Source organism: Lissotriton helveticus, chromosome 2_1 (assembly GCF_964261635.1).
Source record: "Lissotriton helveticus chromosome 2_1, aLisHel1.1, whole genome shotgun sequence".
Lineage (NCBI taxonomy): Eukaryota > Metazoa > Chordata > Amphibia > Caudata > Salamandridae > Lissotriton > Lissotriton helveticus.
The window spans coordinates 458,223,105-458,237,384 of NC_136059.1; positions in this window are offsets into that span (position 1 = coordinate 458,223,105).

Genomic DNA, 14,280 nt, shown 5'->3' on the forward strand with positions numbered 1-14,280 from the left:
AAGAAGGGCAAAGGGGGCCTACGCCTATCTCTGACCTACGGAACGTCAACGGCTTCCTCCGGAAGGAGAAGTTCAAAATGCTGACACTGGCTCAGGTTTTAGCTGCCCTGGACCCAGGAGACTGGATGGTAGCGTTAGACTTGCAGGACGCTTATTTCCACATTCCCGTCCTGCCGGCGTTACCTGCGGTTCACGGTTGGCCACGAGCACTTTCAGTATACCGTGCTCCCCTTCGGCCTTACCAGCGCCCCACGGGTGTTCACAAAGGTGATGGCGGTGGTCGCAGCTCGTCTGCGCAGGTTGGGGTTTCAGTCTTCCCCTACCCAGACGACTGGTTGTTGAAGGCGGACTCGCCGCAAACAGTAGTCAGCCACCTCCAGACTCCGGCCGACCTCTTTCACCTGCTGGGGTTCTCCATCAATGTGTCGAAGTCAGACGCTCCTCTTCATCGGAGCGGTTCTAGCCTCAGTTTCGGGTTTATCCTCCCGAACAGCGGGTTCGGGATATTCAGGCTCTGATTCCGATCTTTCAGCCATTATCTCGAATCTCGGTCAGGTTGACGCTGCGGCTTCTGGGGCTGATTGCCTCCTGCATCCTTCTGGTGCATCACGCCCGGTGGCGGATGCGGGCTCTGCAGTGGGACCTGAAGTTTCAGTGGGCCCAGCATCAGGGCAACCTACCCGACCATGTCCTGATCTCAGAGGGCACTGCAAGACAGCTGCAGTGGTGGCTCACGGACCGCGATTGGGTCAGCGGCAAATCCCTCTCCCTTCCCCAACCGGAGCACGTAATTGTGACGGATGCGTCCCTCCAGGGCTGGGGAGGCCACATGGGAGAGGCAGAGATCAGAGGCCTCTGTTCTCCGGCGGAGTCCCGGCTCCATATCAACCTTTTGGAGCTGCGGGCGATTCGTCTAGCACTGAAGGCATTCCTCCCCTCTGTCCGTGGGAGTGTAGTGCAGGTGTTCACGGACAACACCACCGCCATGTGGTACTGCAACAAACAGGGCGGGGTGGGGTCGTGGACCCTTTGCCACGAGGCTCTGCGCCTCTGGCAGTGGCTGGAACATCAGGGCGTGACCCTGGTGGTTCAACACCTGGCAGGTTCTCTGAATGCCAGGGTGGACAAGCTCAGCCATCGGTGCATGATGGATCACGAATGGCGTGTGAATTCAGACGTGGCGCAAGGCCTCTTTCAGCAGTGGGGAAAGCCTTGGTTAGATCTATTCGCCACCGAAGAGAATGCGCAATGTCATCAGTACTGCGCGTTGGAATTTCGAAGGCGGCACTCGCTCGGAGACGCTTTTCATCGCGAGTGGAGTTGCGGTCTGTTTTACGCCTTTCCGCCTATACCACTTCTGCCCAGAGTGCTGAAGCAGATCAAGCGCGACCGGGCCCAAGTCATCCTTGTGGCTCCGGACTGGGCACGAAGGTACTGGTATCCCGAGCTACTCAGTATGTCAGTCGATCCCCCGGTTCGTCTGCCTCTTCAGGAGGACCTTCTGTCGCAGCAGCAGGGGACGGTCCTCCACCCGAACCTGTCCAGTCTCCACCTCCATGCGTGGAGATTGAGCGGCGACAGTTGAGGCCATTTGAATTGCCTCCTGAAGTCTGTAATATAATTCTGGCAGCCAGGCGTCCCTCCTCAAAATCGGTATACGCCTGCAGGTGGAATAAGTTTGTGGCATGGTGCACAGCAAAGGCTGTGGATCCACTTTCTGCCCCTCTTTCTGAGGTTCTTCTCTTCCTTCTTTCTCTTGCCCAACAGGGCCCTATCAAGGGCTACCTTTCTGCCCTTTCAGCCTTTCTAAGGCTGCCTGATCAAACTTCTTTGTTCAAGTCCCCTATTGTAACTTGTTTCTGAAGGGCATCACACACGTTTCCTCCTGTACCTTTCGTGATGCCCCAGTGGGACTTGAACCTTGTACTTACTTACCTAATGTGTGCTCCCTTTTGAGCCGCTCCATAACTGTCCTCTCCGTCTTCTTACTTTGAAGACTGCTTTCCTGGTTGCCATCACCTCTGCCAGGAGAGTGAGGGAGCTCCAGGCTCTTTCTTCCACACCTCCTTTCCTCTCTGTCTATCCGGACAAGGTTGTGTTGCGGACAAGACCCTCTTTCCTGCCCAAGGTTGTTACGGCCTTCCACATCGGGCAGTCCATTACCTTGCCCACCTTCTTTCCGCCTCCGCATCCGTCGAAAGAGGAAGAGAGGCTCCACCGTCTGGACCCAAAACGTGCGCTCTCTTACTATCTGGATCGCACACGCCAGTTCCGGGTGGATGACCAACTCTTTGTTGGTTATGTGGGCGCTAAGAAGGGAAAGGCGGTGCACAAGCGGACCATCTCTCGGTGGATCATCTATCTTGTGTATCCAGGCATGTTACTCCTTGGCTAAGGAGGAGCCCCCTGTTGGATTAAGGGCTCATTCCACTCAGGCCACGGCGACTACCACTGCCCTGGGCCGGGGAGTGCCCTTGCAGGACATTTGCCAGGCAGCTACGTGGGCCTTGCTGCACACGTTTGCAAGACACTACTGCCTGGACAGCCAAGTCCTGAGGGATGGCTTATTTGGCCGTTCCGTCCTCCACGACTTTCTGGTGTGTTAATTGGTTCGCAGACTGTAGGAGAGTAGGGTCTGCAATCCTATGATCACCCAGATTTTTGCTGCACTGGTTTACGACTTTCCCTGGCTGTGGGCCTGCTAATCAGACCCACAGCCTAGCTGTTCTCTCTATCCAAATTGTACTCAGGTACTGAATTGGCACTGGGCCCTCTCCAAGTCCCTGTACCCCCAGGGCTGAGGTGTACCCAGAAGTCTCCCAGGGGCTGAAGCATATATTATGCCACCCCTGGGCTGACTAACTAAACTGACACAACTGGCTGCACGACAGCTGGGGCAAGGTGGTGTACTCACCCTTTGCTTTAGATATAGTATACCTATATCTAACCCTAAAATGGACACACAGATCTCCTATCAGTCACTCCTATGGCAGGCCTTAACAATCCTGAAGGCAGAGTGCTTGGAATCGTGTGAGATGGTGCTCTGGCATGAGCTGAGCCTGTCTGCGGCTTTCGGGATCCATCCCTTAGCCGTTTCCATGATATCGCATACCATATACTCTTAAGTGCATTATAATCCTCGCAGTTATATGCCAACTCTGGTATCGCTTTATCAAAACATGTCGAGTAAGGTGTCATACGAATTGGAATACTAACCCCTCGCCAATTCTGGCGACGGGGTTAGCATTCCACCCTTCTAGAGGGACACAACATGTATGTAACCCCTAACCCCGGTTAAAGTCAGACAGAGCCTTAGCACCCACAAAATGGATGCTGCCACCGAGACACAAGTCTGCCCTCCTGCTGCTGGGAGTCCTCCCAGAGCAGGAGATAAGGACAAAGGGTTTCCTGCCAGGGGCGGTGCCAGCACCGTCCCAGACAGGATTTTGTGTATTGTAGGTAGGCAGGGCTTCAGAGGAAGGTGACTGCACGTGGCACCCCGGTGCTCACTGTGCATAGGCTGGCTTGAAACAGTTCCAGGGACACTCCAGACCCTGTGCTGGGGAAAAGCCTGCCAAGGAAGTGGGTGTAACCACCCCCCTCCTGGTCCCACCCCTAGGGCAGGACTTAGTCGCGTGCCAGCCCCCTTTTCCCAGATAAAGGTAGGAGCAGGCCCCCTTCCAAATTAGATCATCTTTGAATCCTGAAACTACTTTCTACGAAAGGAACTCAAGACTTCTTCCTAAGATTTCTCCCTTGTGGCTAAGGAGTAGTCACCCTGCATCCGCAGGCACCATCGCAAGAACACTGCTGTCTGCTGCAAGTCCTTCCTCCGGAATCCGACTGCCCAGCTCGACGAGAACCGGCTTCCCTGGCACCTCTGACCTCTACCCACCTCTACAGCCCAGCTGAGAACCGTGGGTGCGACGAGACCTCGAGGGACTGGCTGTAGGAGAGTAGGGTCTGCAATCCTATGATCACCCCGATTTTTTGCTTTTTGCTGCACTGGTTTACGACTTTCCCTGGCTGTGGGCCTGCTAATCAGACCCACAGCCTAGCTGTTCTCTCTATCCAAATTGTACTCAGGTACTGAATTGGCCCTGGGCCCTCTCCAAGTCCCTGTACCCAGGGCTGAGGTGCACCCAGAAGTCTCCCAGGGGCTGAAGCATGTATTGTGCCACCCCTGGATTGACTAACTAAAACTGACACAACTGGCTGCACGACAGCTGGGGCAAGGTGGTGTACTCACCCTTTGCTTTAGATATAGTATACCTATATCTAACCCTAAAATGGACACACAGATCTCCTATCAGTCACTCCTATGGCAGGCCTTAACAATCCTGAAGGCAGAGTGCTTGGAATCGTGTGAGATGGTGCTCTGGCATGAGCTGAGCCTATCTGCGGCTTTCGGGATCTATCCCTTAGCCGTTTCCATGATATCGCATACCATATACTCTTAAGTGCATTATAATCCTCGCGGTTATGTGCCAACTCTGGTATCGCTTTATCAAAACATGTCGAGTAAGGTGTCATACGAATTGGAATACTAACCCCTCGCCAATTCTGGCGACGGGGTTAGCATTCCACCCTTCTAGAGGGACACGACATGCCTGTAACCTATAACCCGGTTAAAAGTCAGACAGAGCCGTAGCATCCACAAAATGGATGCTGCCACCGAGACACAAGTCTGCCCTCCTGCTGCTGGGAGTCCTCCCAGAGCAGGAGATAAGGACAAAGGGTTTCCTGCCAGGGGCGGTGCCAGCACCGTCCCAGACAGGGTTTTGTGTATTGTAGGTAGGCAGGGCTTTAGAGGAAGGTGACTGCACGTGGCACCCCGGTGCTCACTGTGCATAGGCTGGCTGGAACCAGTTCCAGGGTCACTCCAGACCCTGTGCTGGGGAAAAGCCCGCCAAGGAAGTGGGTGTAACCACCCCCCTCCCAGTCCCACCCATAGGGCAGGACTTAGTCGCGTGCCAGCCCCTTTTTACAGGATAAAGGTAGAGACTGGCCCCCTTCCAAATCAGATCATCTTTGAATCCTGAAACTACTTTCCACGAAAGGAACTCAAGACTTCTTCCTAAGATTTCTCCCTTGTGACTAAGGAGTAGTCACCCTGCATCCGCAGGCACCATCTAAGAACACTGCGGTCTGCTGCAAGTCTCTCCTCCGGATCAAGACTGCCCAGCTCGACGAGAACCGGCTTCCCTGGCACCTCTGACCTCTACCTGCATCATCAGTCACGCTGAGATTCGTGGGTGTGACGAGACCTCGAGGGACCGGCCATCTTCAAGACTGCACGACTTCTTTCCAGCAAGCCCGCCGAGTAATCTACTGGTGAGTGCTTTGGGGTCCGAGAAGCCCCGACTCTGAGCAGCTCCAGCTCCGAAGTGCAGCCCCCCAGCATCTCCACGATCTGCGTGGGGCCCTTCTGCTTTCCGCTGCTCACCGCGTTGTTTGGCTACTAGCCCGTTGGCTTGTGGCCTTCCTGACGACGCCCGACGACATTTCTGCTGCTGGTCTGGTTGCTCCAGACTGGCCCTTGCTCCCTTCCAGAAGAGGAGCACCCCGGACCCTCCTGGTCCACTCAAGACGCCATTTTGAGTCCACCGCGTGGGCTTGAATTAGCCAAGGCTTGTTGCCCACTCCTGGGTAACTTCGACGCCGACGACTTCATCCTTCGTGGGACAGCTCGCACCTCCATCCTGGTCGCCGACAACGCCTCCTGGTCCGAGAGACTGCAGAGCCCAGCAGCGCCCACTCACCTGACTGCGGTGACTTCGCCCGGTGCCATCCTGGTGCCCACTTAATCACTGGCTAGTGATTCAAGAACTTGGTCCCCTCTGCTTTCAGGTTTTCTTCTTCCTTGATCCAGGCTTGGATCCATCGAACTTTTCTTTACTGGTCGCCTGCCAGCAACTTCTTCCTTCCAGGCTCCTGGTCCGGCAACGAGATCCCCGACGTCTTTTCAGACCTATGCAGCTGCAGCCCCTGGGCTAGGTAACTTCGGCACTCCGGTGTCCCAGCATAGCCTCACTATCCAAGGGTCAGGATCCACTGTCGTTTCCTCCCTACCAGGTCGGGTTCGCCCGTGAACACTAACTTTGTGAATTCTAGCTTCCATAGACTTTGTCCCGCATCCCGCGTGAGAGTGCACACTCTGCACCCGAGTCCCCTGGGCCTCCTAGTAGTAATCTAACGATTCCCTAGTCCAGTCCTAGCGATTCCAAAGCCTATTAGAACTGTTACTTACCTGCTAGTAATTCGCATTCCACTTTTAGAGTATATGGTTTTTCGTGCCCCTCGGGCATTTGTGTAACGTGCTAACTTAAAAGTATTTTCGTAAGAGTTTTGTTGTGTGCTTAGCTCCCTGTCTCATAAAGAGCCAGGGTAGTCTTGTTATAAATAAATACACTGTTTATTTTCATAACAACTTGTGTGGTGTCCTTTCACTGGGTGTTCAAGGGGTAATGTGATGGTAAAACAGCTGGCTTAACACGCCCTCTAGAGTCTTAGCCTTAGACTGCTCGTATCCATGCTACTAGGATAGCTGGTCTATAAGGTTGACTTACAACCAATCATCAATAAGGGTTGTTTGGACTGATATATAGTGATCACTAGAATAGTGAGCACTGCACATCAGGCCAACTTCTCACACTGGCCATCTGCGAGACTGCACGACTTCTGCACAGCAAGCCCGCCGAGTAATTTCCTGGTGAGTGCTTTGGGGTCCGAGAAGCCCCGACCCTGAGCAGCTCCAGCACCGAAGTGCAGCCTCCCAGCATCTCCACGATCTGCGTGGGGCCCTTCTGCTTTTTGCTGCTCACCGCGTTGTTTGGCTACTAGCCCGCTGGCTTGTGGCCTTCTGAACGACGCCCGACGACATCACTGCTGCTGGTCTGGTTGCTCCAGACTGGCCCTTGCTCCCTTCCCGAAGAGGAGCACCCCGGACCCTCCTGGTCCACTCCAGACGCCATTTTGAGTACACCGCGTGGGCTTGAATTAGCCAAGGCTTGTTGCCCAATCCTGGGTAACTTCGACGCCGACAGCTTCATCCATCGTGGGACAGCTCGCCTCTCCATCCTGGTCGCCGACAACGCCTCCTGGTCCGTGAGATCTGCAGAGCCAGCGTCGCCCACTCACCTAGTCGAGGTGACTGCCATCCGGTGCCCTCCTGGTGCCCACTGACTACTGGCTAGTAGTCACGAACTTGGTCCCCTCTGCTTTCTGGTGTCATCCATCTTCCAGATCCAGGCTTGGATCAACTCGAACTATCTTCACTGGTCGCCTGCCAGCATCTTTTCTTCCAGGCTCCTGGTCCGGCAACAAGGATTCCCGACGTCTTTTGAGACCTATGCAGCTGCAGCCCCTGGGCTAGGTAACTTCGGCATTTCGGTGCCCCAGCATAGCCTCACTATCCAAGGGTCAGGATCCACTGTCGTTTTCTCCCTACCAGGTCGGGTTCGCCCGTGAACACTAACTTTAGCGTTATTAGCTTCCATAGACTTTGTCCCGCATCCCGCGTGAGAGTGCACACTCTGCACCCGAGTCCCCTAGGCCTCCTAGAAGTAATCTAACGATTCCATAGTCAAGTCCTAGCGATTCCAAAGCCTATTAGTACTGTACTTACCTGCTAGTAATTTCGCATTCCACTTTTAAAGTATATGGTTTTTCGTGCCCCTCGGGCATTTGTGTATACCGTGCTAACTTAAGTATTTTCGTAAGAGTTTTGTTGTGTGCCTAGCACCCTGTCCTCATAAAGAGTACAGGGTTGTTGTGATTCTAATAAATACACTGTTTATTTTCATAACACTTGTGTGGTGTCCTTTCACTGGGTGTTCAAGGGGTAATGTGATGGTAAAACAGCTGGCTTAACACGCCCCCTAGAGTCTTAGCCTTAGACTGCTCGTATCCATGCTACTAGGATAGCTGGTCTATAAGGTTGACTTACAACCAATCATCAATAAGGGTTGTTTGGACTGATATATAGTGATCACTAGAATAGTGAACACTGCACATCAGGCCAACTTCTCACACAGACCCACCACCGGGGTTGGTATTGCTGGGGTATCTATTCTAAGGTAAGGAATCTAATACTAACGTGTCTCTTTCAGATGCACAAGTTACTACTTGTGTAACGATATTTCTCCAGTATTTGGGGTGTCTTTCATAGATTCACATGCCTGAATCATTCCCCGTCGTCGGAGTAGGAGTCCCACGGTATATAAAAAAGCAGTAATAAGCCATTTGTACATAGCAAATAACAGTTACAATAAACCAGGAAGTGAAGTAGCCTCAGCTACCAATGAAAAAACTTCCACATTAGTGACCATCCAAGTCATTATGTTAGACCAAACTGCAGCCAATCAGGCCACAGCTCCCACCTAGGTATTCTCCCCAGAGACCCAGGCTGTCAGATTTTTTACCGCACGTCGTGTGATAGGGAGTCTCTCTGAGCTCTGCTCAGTTTTTTCTTCTTCTACTTTGAAATTTTGAAAGTTTTCTTCTTTCCAACATGTCCACATCTAAGTCCCTTTTCAGGGCTTGTGACTCTTGTGGCAAGGCAAGGCTCTTCAAGGAAGACCCTCATTCTCTCTGCATTTACTGCTTGTATCCAGACCATCAGGCTAAGGAATGCAAGATTTGTCGCACTTTTCCAACTAAAACCCTCAGGGACAGAGAGGGTCGCCTCCTACTATGGATACAACGGAATAAGGACAAGGACTTGCCACTCTCTGAGGTAGGAAGTTTGGCCTCTATGTCTTCTATGGGATCTAGGAAGAGAATAGCTGAGGGTACAGTAACTACCCCTAAGGCTAAGGTGGCGAAACAGGCCCAGCACGCTGCTGAGGAACCTTCAACTTCTAAGGTGAAGAAAGCCTGTCAAAAATCTGTCAAACAGCCTGTCATTAAAAAGACTGTTCCTTTATTGTCACCTCAGAGGCCTACAACCAAGGCAGCACCTTCTCTGCCGGTTTCCTGTCAGACTGCCACTACAGTCACTTCTACTGTGACCTACTCCTCACCAAAACCCTCTTTAGTGGTGTCCTCGGTGTCCTCACCTACTTATGTGCATGTTCAAATTCGTCCCATCTCGTCGACGAAGAAAATTTCACCTACCGTCGACGAGCCTCCGTCGACGAAGCCCTCCTCAGCGTCGAAAAATCCCATCCCGTCGACGACGACACTACCGTCGACGAAGAAAGCCTTGCCGTCGACGGCTTCACCGTCGCCGAAGCACCCGTCGACGGACTCATCGTCGACGAGGAAGACTCCGTCGACGATCCAACCGTCGACGAAGAAGACACCGTCGACGGCCCCGTCGACGAAGTCGTCGTCGACGACGGCCTCGTCGACGAAGAAGATAACGCCGTCGACGGCCCCGTCGACGAAGAAAATTGTTCCGTCGTCGACATCGAAAAATGGATCGTCAACGAGACCTCTCCAGCCACAGTCGTCGACGACGGCGAGTTCGTCCCTCACAGCAAAGTCAATGCCACAGGACTTCTCGATGGCCCAAGGGAATCCAATGACGCCAAAACTGTCAACTTGCACAGATCTTCAAGTATGGTCTGCAAAGAGCAGCACCATATCGTTGCCTTCTCCAGCCACCACTGCGGCGATTTTACAACGCCCATCAGAGTCTGCATGTATGTCACCACTCACGATGCCAGACAGGCTTTTGGATTCCGACGAGGACTCTGGTGGAGACTTGTTTCCGGCGGCTACAAGTCCATCTGACTTGCTCATACACGTTAAGGAACAAGAGGAAGAGGAGCAGGTGACGCAACACACAGGGTTGGATCCTGCACCCCCGTCAGGGACACAAATGCCCATGGAATTATTTAGAAATTTGATGTCCATGTTGGATGATTATTATCAACGGTTTCCGCCCTCGGAATCGGGCGAATCACACATCACTTCCCCCCCGCCTAGAGGTACTCCGCATTCGGTCCCTCCTAACAGGGAAGAATCGGTACATGCCCCATCCATGCCGGTACCATCTACTCAACCGGTGGACGACAACTCTGAAGAGGAGGCTCAGGAAGAAGGAGAATTGGATGACTCGGATTCGTCGGAGTATGAAGATTATCAGGCTGACTCCCCTGCTCCAGATGAACAGCCAAAGGCTGAATCACCACCGGTGGATATTGCAAATTTCCATAGAATTATGGATAACGCTACCAAACGATTTCTCATTACCATGGAGACAAAACAGGATGATTGTTTCCTGTATGATTTCAAGAATCTCTCCCAAAGACAGAGCTGGTCAATACCGATCATAGAGTTTATTTGGAAAGAAGGTCTAAAGATCATGGCCACTCCAAACTCTTTACCTCCAGTTTTGCCACGAGTGGATAAAAAATACAGAGCGCCTGCTTCTTCACCGGCTTGCCTGATTGGACAGGCCAAGACAGACTCAGTCATTGCACAAGCAGCTCAAAAGAGGGCGAAAAACCCATCATCTCAAATCTCCACGCCTACAGATAGAGACGGAAGACGACTCGATACCATTGGCAAAAAAGTCTCCACGATTGCAGCAACCACAGTCAGGGTTGCTAATTCTATGGCGATTCTTGGCCGATACGATAGGCAAATGTGGTCTGACATTTCGCCTTATATTAAGAAACTGCCTGAACCGGACCGGTCTGAGGCGATCAAAATTCTACAAGAAGGGGAGTGTGCATCGTCAGAGATCATTGACGCCGCAGTGGATGTAGCAGCTACAGGCTTCAGACAATTGGCAGGAGCCGCAGTCCTTCGGAGAGAGGGATGGTTGAAATCTACATCTTTTAGACATGAAGTACAGTCCAAGGTCTTAAATATGCCTTATGATGGCGAGTTCCTATTCGGCTCGCACGTGGATGAAGCTTTGCAGGCCATCAAAAAGGATACTGAAACTGCACGATCTTTGGGCACTCTGCAGTTTCGTAAATCTTCCTTTCGTGGCGCAAGAGGAAGGGGAAATTTCTCCAATAGGGGAGGATATTACCAACAGCGTAACTACACCACTTCTCAAAACACACAGAGGTACCAGCCATATAAGCAACAGCCTTATGGCCAAAGACGTAACTCTTACACACAGCCCCGAGGAAAACCAACATATCGTGGAAGAGATAACACCAACAAGAAGTGAAGTTCACTTCCTGCCGCCAAAGTGTCCCCGCCAAAAACAAATTGGAGGAAGAATATCCCAACATTACTCAAAATGGTCCAAGATTACTACAGACAAATGGGTGCTGGATGTGGTATCCAAGGGACACATTTTAGAATTTGTAAAAACCCCTCCAAATTCTCCTCCAAAAGGGCCGCCCCCAGCACATCTCAAGGAACTCTTCATCCAAATCAATTCCATGATTCGAAAAGGGGCAATCGAGAGAGTACCTCGACACCAGAGAGGGACAGGTTTCTACTCTCGTTTTTTCTTGATACGCAAAAAATCAGGGGAATGGCGCCCAATCCTCGATTTGCGTGCCCTGAACAAATTCATCAAAAAATTGACGTTCAGAATGTTGACACTCCAGGAGATCCTACAGTTTTTGGCAGAAGGGGACCACTTGGCAACACTCGACCTTCAGGATGCCTACTTCCACGTCCCTATCTTCCCCAGACACAGGAAGTTCCTAAGGTTCAGAGTGGCTGGCAGGGATTTCCAATTCAAGGTGCTTCCCTTTGGACTGCGTTCAGCCCCGAGAGTATTCACGAAAATGCTAGCACCCGTAGCGGCGCACCTACGATTGCAGGGAATTCAAATATACCCTTATCTGGACGATTGCCTTATCAAGGCCAATTCCTACGCCACAGCAAACGACCATGTCCAAAAATGCCTTTGCCTCTTTCAAAGCCTGGGGTTTTCAGTGAACTTCGAGAAGTCAGATCTAATTCCATCTCAAAGAAAGTCCTTCTTAGGAGCAACACTGGATTCCAAGCTCGCCCAGGTCTTCATTTCAAACGAAAGGCAGCAAAAGATCAGAACGATGGCAACCACACTCCTCAAAAAAGAGTACGTTTCTGTTCGGAGATTCAAATCTTTCCTAGGGATGATCTCTTCGTGCATCCCTCTCACTCCAAACTGTCGTCTGAGGATGAGACCATTACAAGAGGAACTCAGTCACCAATGGGTGCAGGTATCGGGGTCCTTCGAGGATCTCATTACACTGACGCCTCGAATGAAGGACACAATCCTGTGGTGGAATCAGGCACGCAACCTACAAATCGGCTGTGCCTTCCTCGCAGAAGTCCCAAGGTTCATCTTGACCACGGATGCCTCCCTAGAAGGTTGGGGCGCTCACCTTCAAGGGATGACGATCAGCGGCAAATGGGACGCTCAACAGAAGAAATGGCACATCAATCTGCTGGAGTTACGAGCCATTTTCCTCGCCCTAAAATCCTTTCTGGCAATCCTACAAGGCTCCACAGTGTTGATTCGAACAGACAACACAACGAGCATGCATTACCTGAACAAGCAGGGGGGCACAAGATCAGCCCGGTTGTCTCAACAGGCTCAAGAGATCTGGACTTGGGCTCTGGATCACGACATCAACTTGTCAGCGGTGCATGTTCCGGGAGTAGCCAATGTATTGGCAGATTCGCTGAGCAGATCCAAGAACAGCACTCACGAATGGGAACTGCATCAGCCGGCGCTGGATCGGATCTTCCAGAGATGGGGTCTCCCCGATCTGGACCTGTTTGCAACTTATCAGAACAAGAAATGTACTCACTTTGCGAGCTGGATTCCCCACAGGGACTCTTGCGGGGACGCTCTCTCACTCAATTGGGAACGGATCTTTGCCTACGCCTTCCCGCCAATTCCGCTCATACCCAAAGTCATCAAGAAAATGAGAAAGCAACCGTGTCGAATTATCCTGATTGCTCCACGGTGGCCACGACAATATTGGTTCACGCAGCTTCTCCTTCTATCAGAATGCGAGCCAATTCAACTGCCCAGAATTCCACACCTTCTAACAATCCAAGAAGGCAAGGTGTTTCATCCAGACCCTCAATCTCTGAAATTATCGGCTTGGCTCCTCAACACCACGAGTTTGCGCACTTGAACATTCCACAAGACTGTCAGGAAGTCCTGGCCAATGCTAGGGCGCCTTCCACAAACAAAACTTACAAACTAAAGTGGAAACGTTTCTGTGTTTGGTGCCAAACTATGAATTTGCATCCAATGACTGCGAAGCCAGAAGCGATATTACCCTTCTTTTTGCAGCTCGCTAAATCAGGTTTGGCGCACTCAACACTTAAAGTGTTCTTGGCCGCCATATCACGATACCGTCAAGACGGTAAGACTTCTCTATACTCCTCAAGGATAATACAACAATTCTTTAAAGGCTTATTTCGTATGTTTCCACCTGTACGCCGGCCACCTCCATCTTGGCATTTAAATATAGTCCTAGCACAGCTTCTTCGCCATCCCTTTGAGCCTATTCATAAGGTCGATCTCAAGTTCATCACTTGGAAGGTTGCATTGCTGCTGGCACTAACATCGGCCAGACGAGTGAGTGACATGCAAGCATTCACCATTAAGCCACCATTCTTGCAATTCACACCTGACTCTGTGATACTACGCACCAACCCGAAGTTGTGAGAAGTTGGCCTGATGTGCAGTGTTCACTATTCTAGTGATCACTATATATCAGTCCAAACAACCCTTATTGATGATTGGTTGTAAGTCAACCTTATAGACCAGCTATCCTAGTAGCATGGATACGAGCAGTCTAAGGCTAAGACTCTAGAGGGCGTGTTAAGCCAGCTGTTTTACCATCACATTACCCCTTGAACACCCAGTGAAAGGACACCACACAAGTGTTATGAAAATAAACAGTGTATTTATTAGAATCACAACAACCCTGTACTCTTTATGAGGACAGGGTGCTAGGCACACAACAAAACTCTTACGAAAATACTTAAGTTAGCACGTTATACACAAATGCCCGAGGGGCACGAAAAACCATATACTTAAAAAGTGGAATGCGAATTACTAGCAGGTAAGTAACAGTTCTAATAGGCTTTGGAATCGCTAGGACTTGACTAGGGAATCGTTAGATTACTACTAGGAGGCCCAGGGGACTCGGGTGCAGAGTGTGCACTCTCACGCGGGATGCGGGACAAAGTCTATGGAGGCTAGTAAAGGCAAAGTTAGTGTTCACGGGCGAACCCGACCTGGTGGGAAGAAAACGACAGTGGATCCTGACCCTAGGATAGTGAGGCTATGCTGGGACACCGAAGTGCCGAAGTTACCTAGCCCAGGGGCTGCAGCTGCATAGGTCTGAAAAG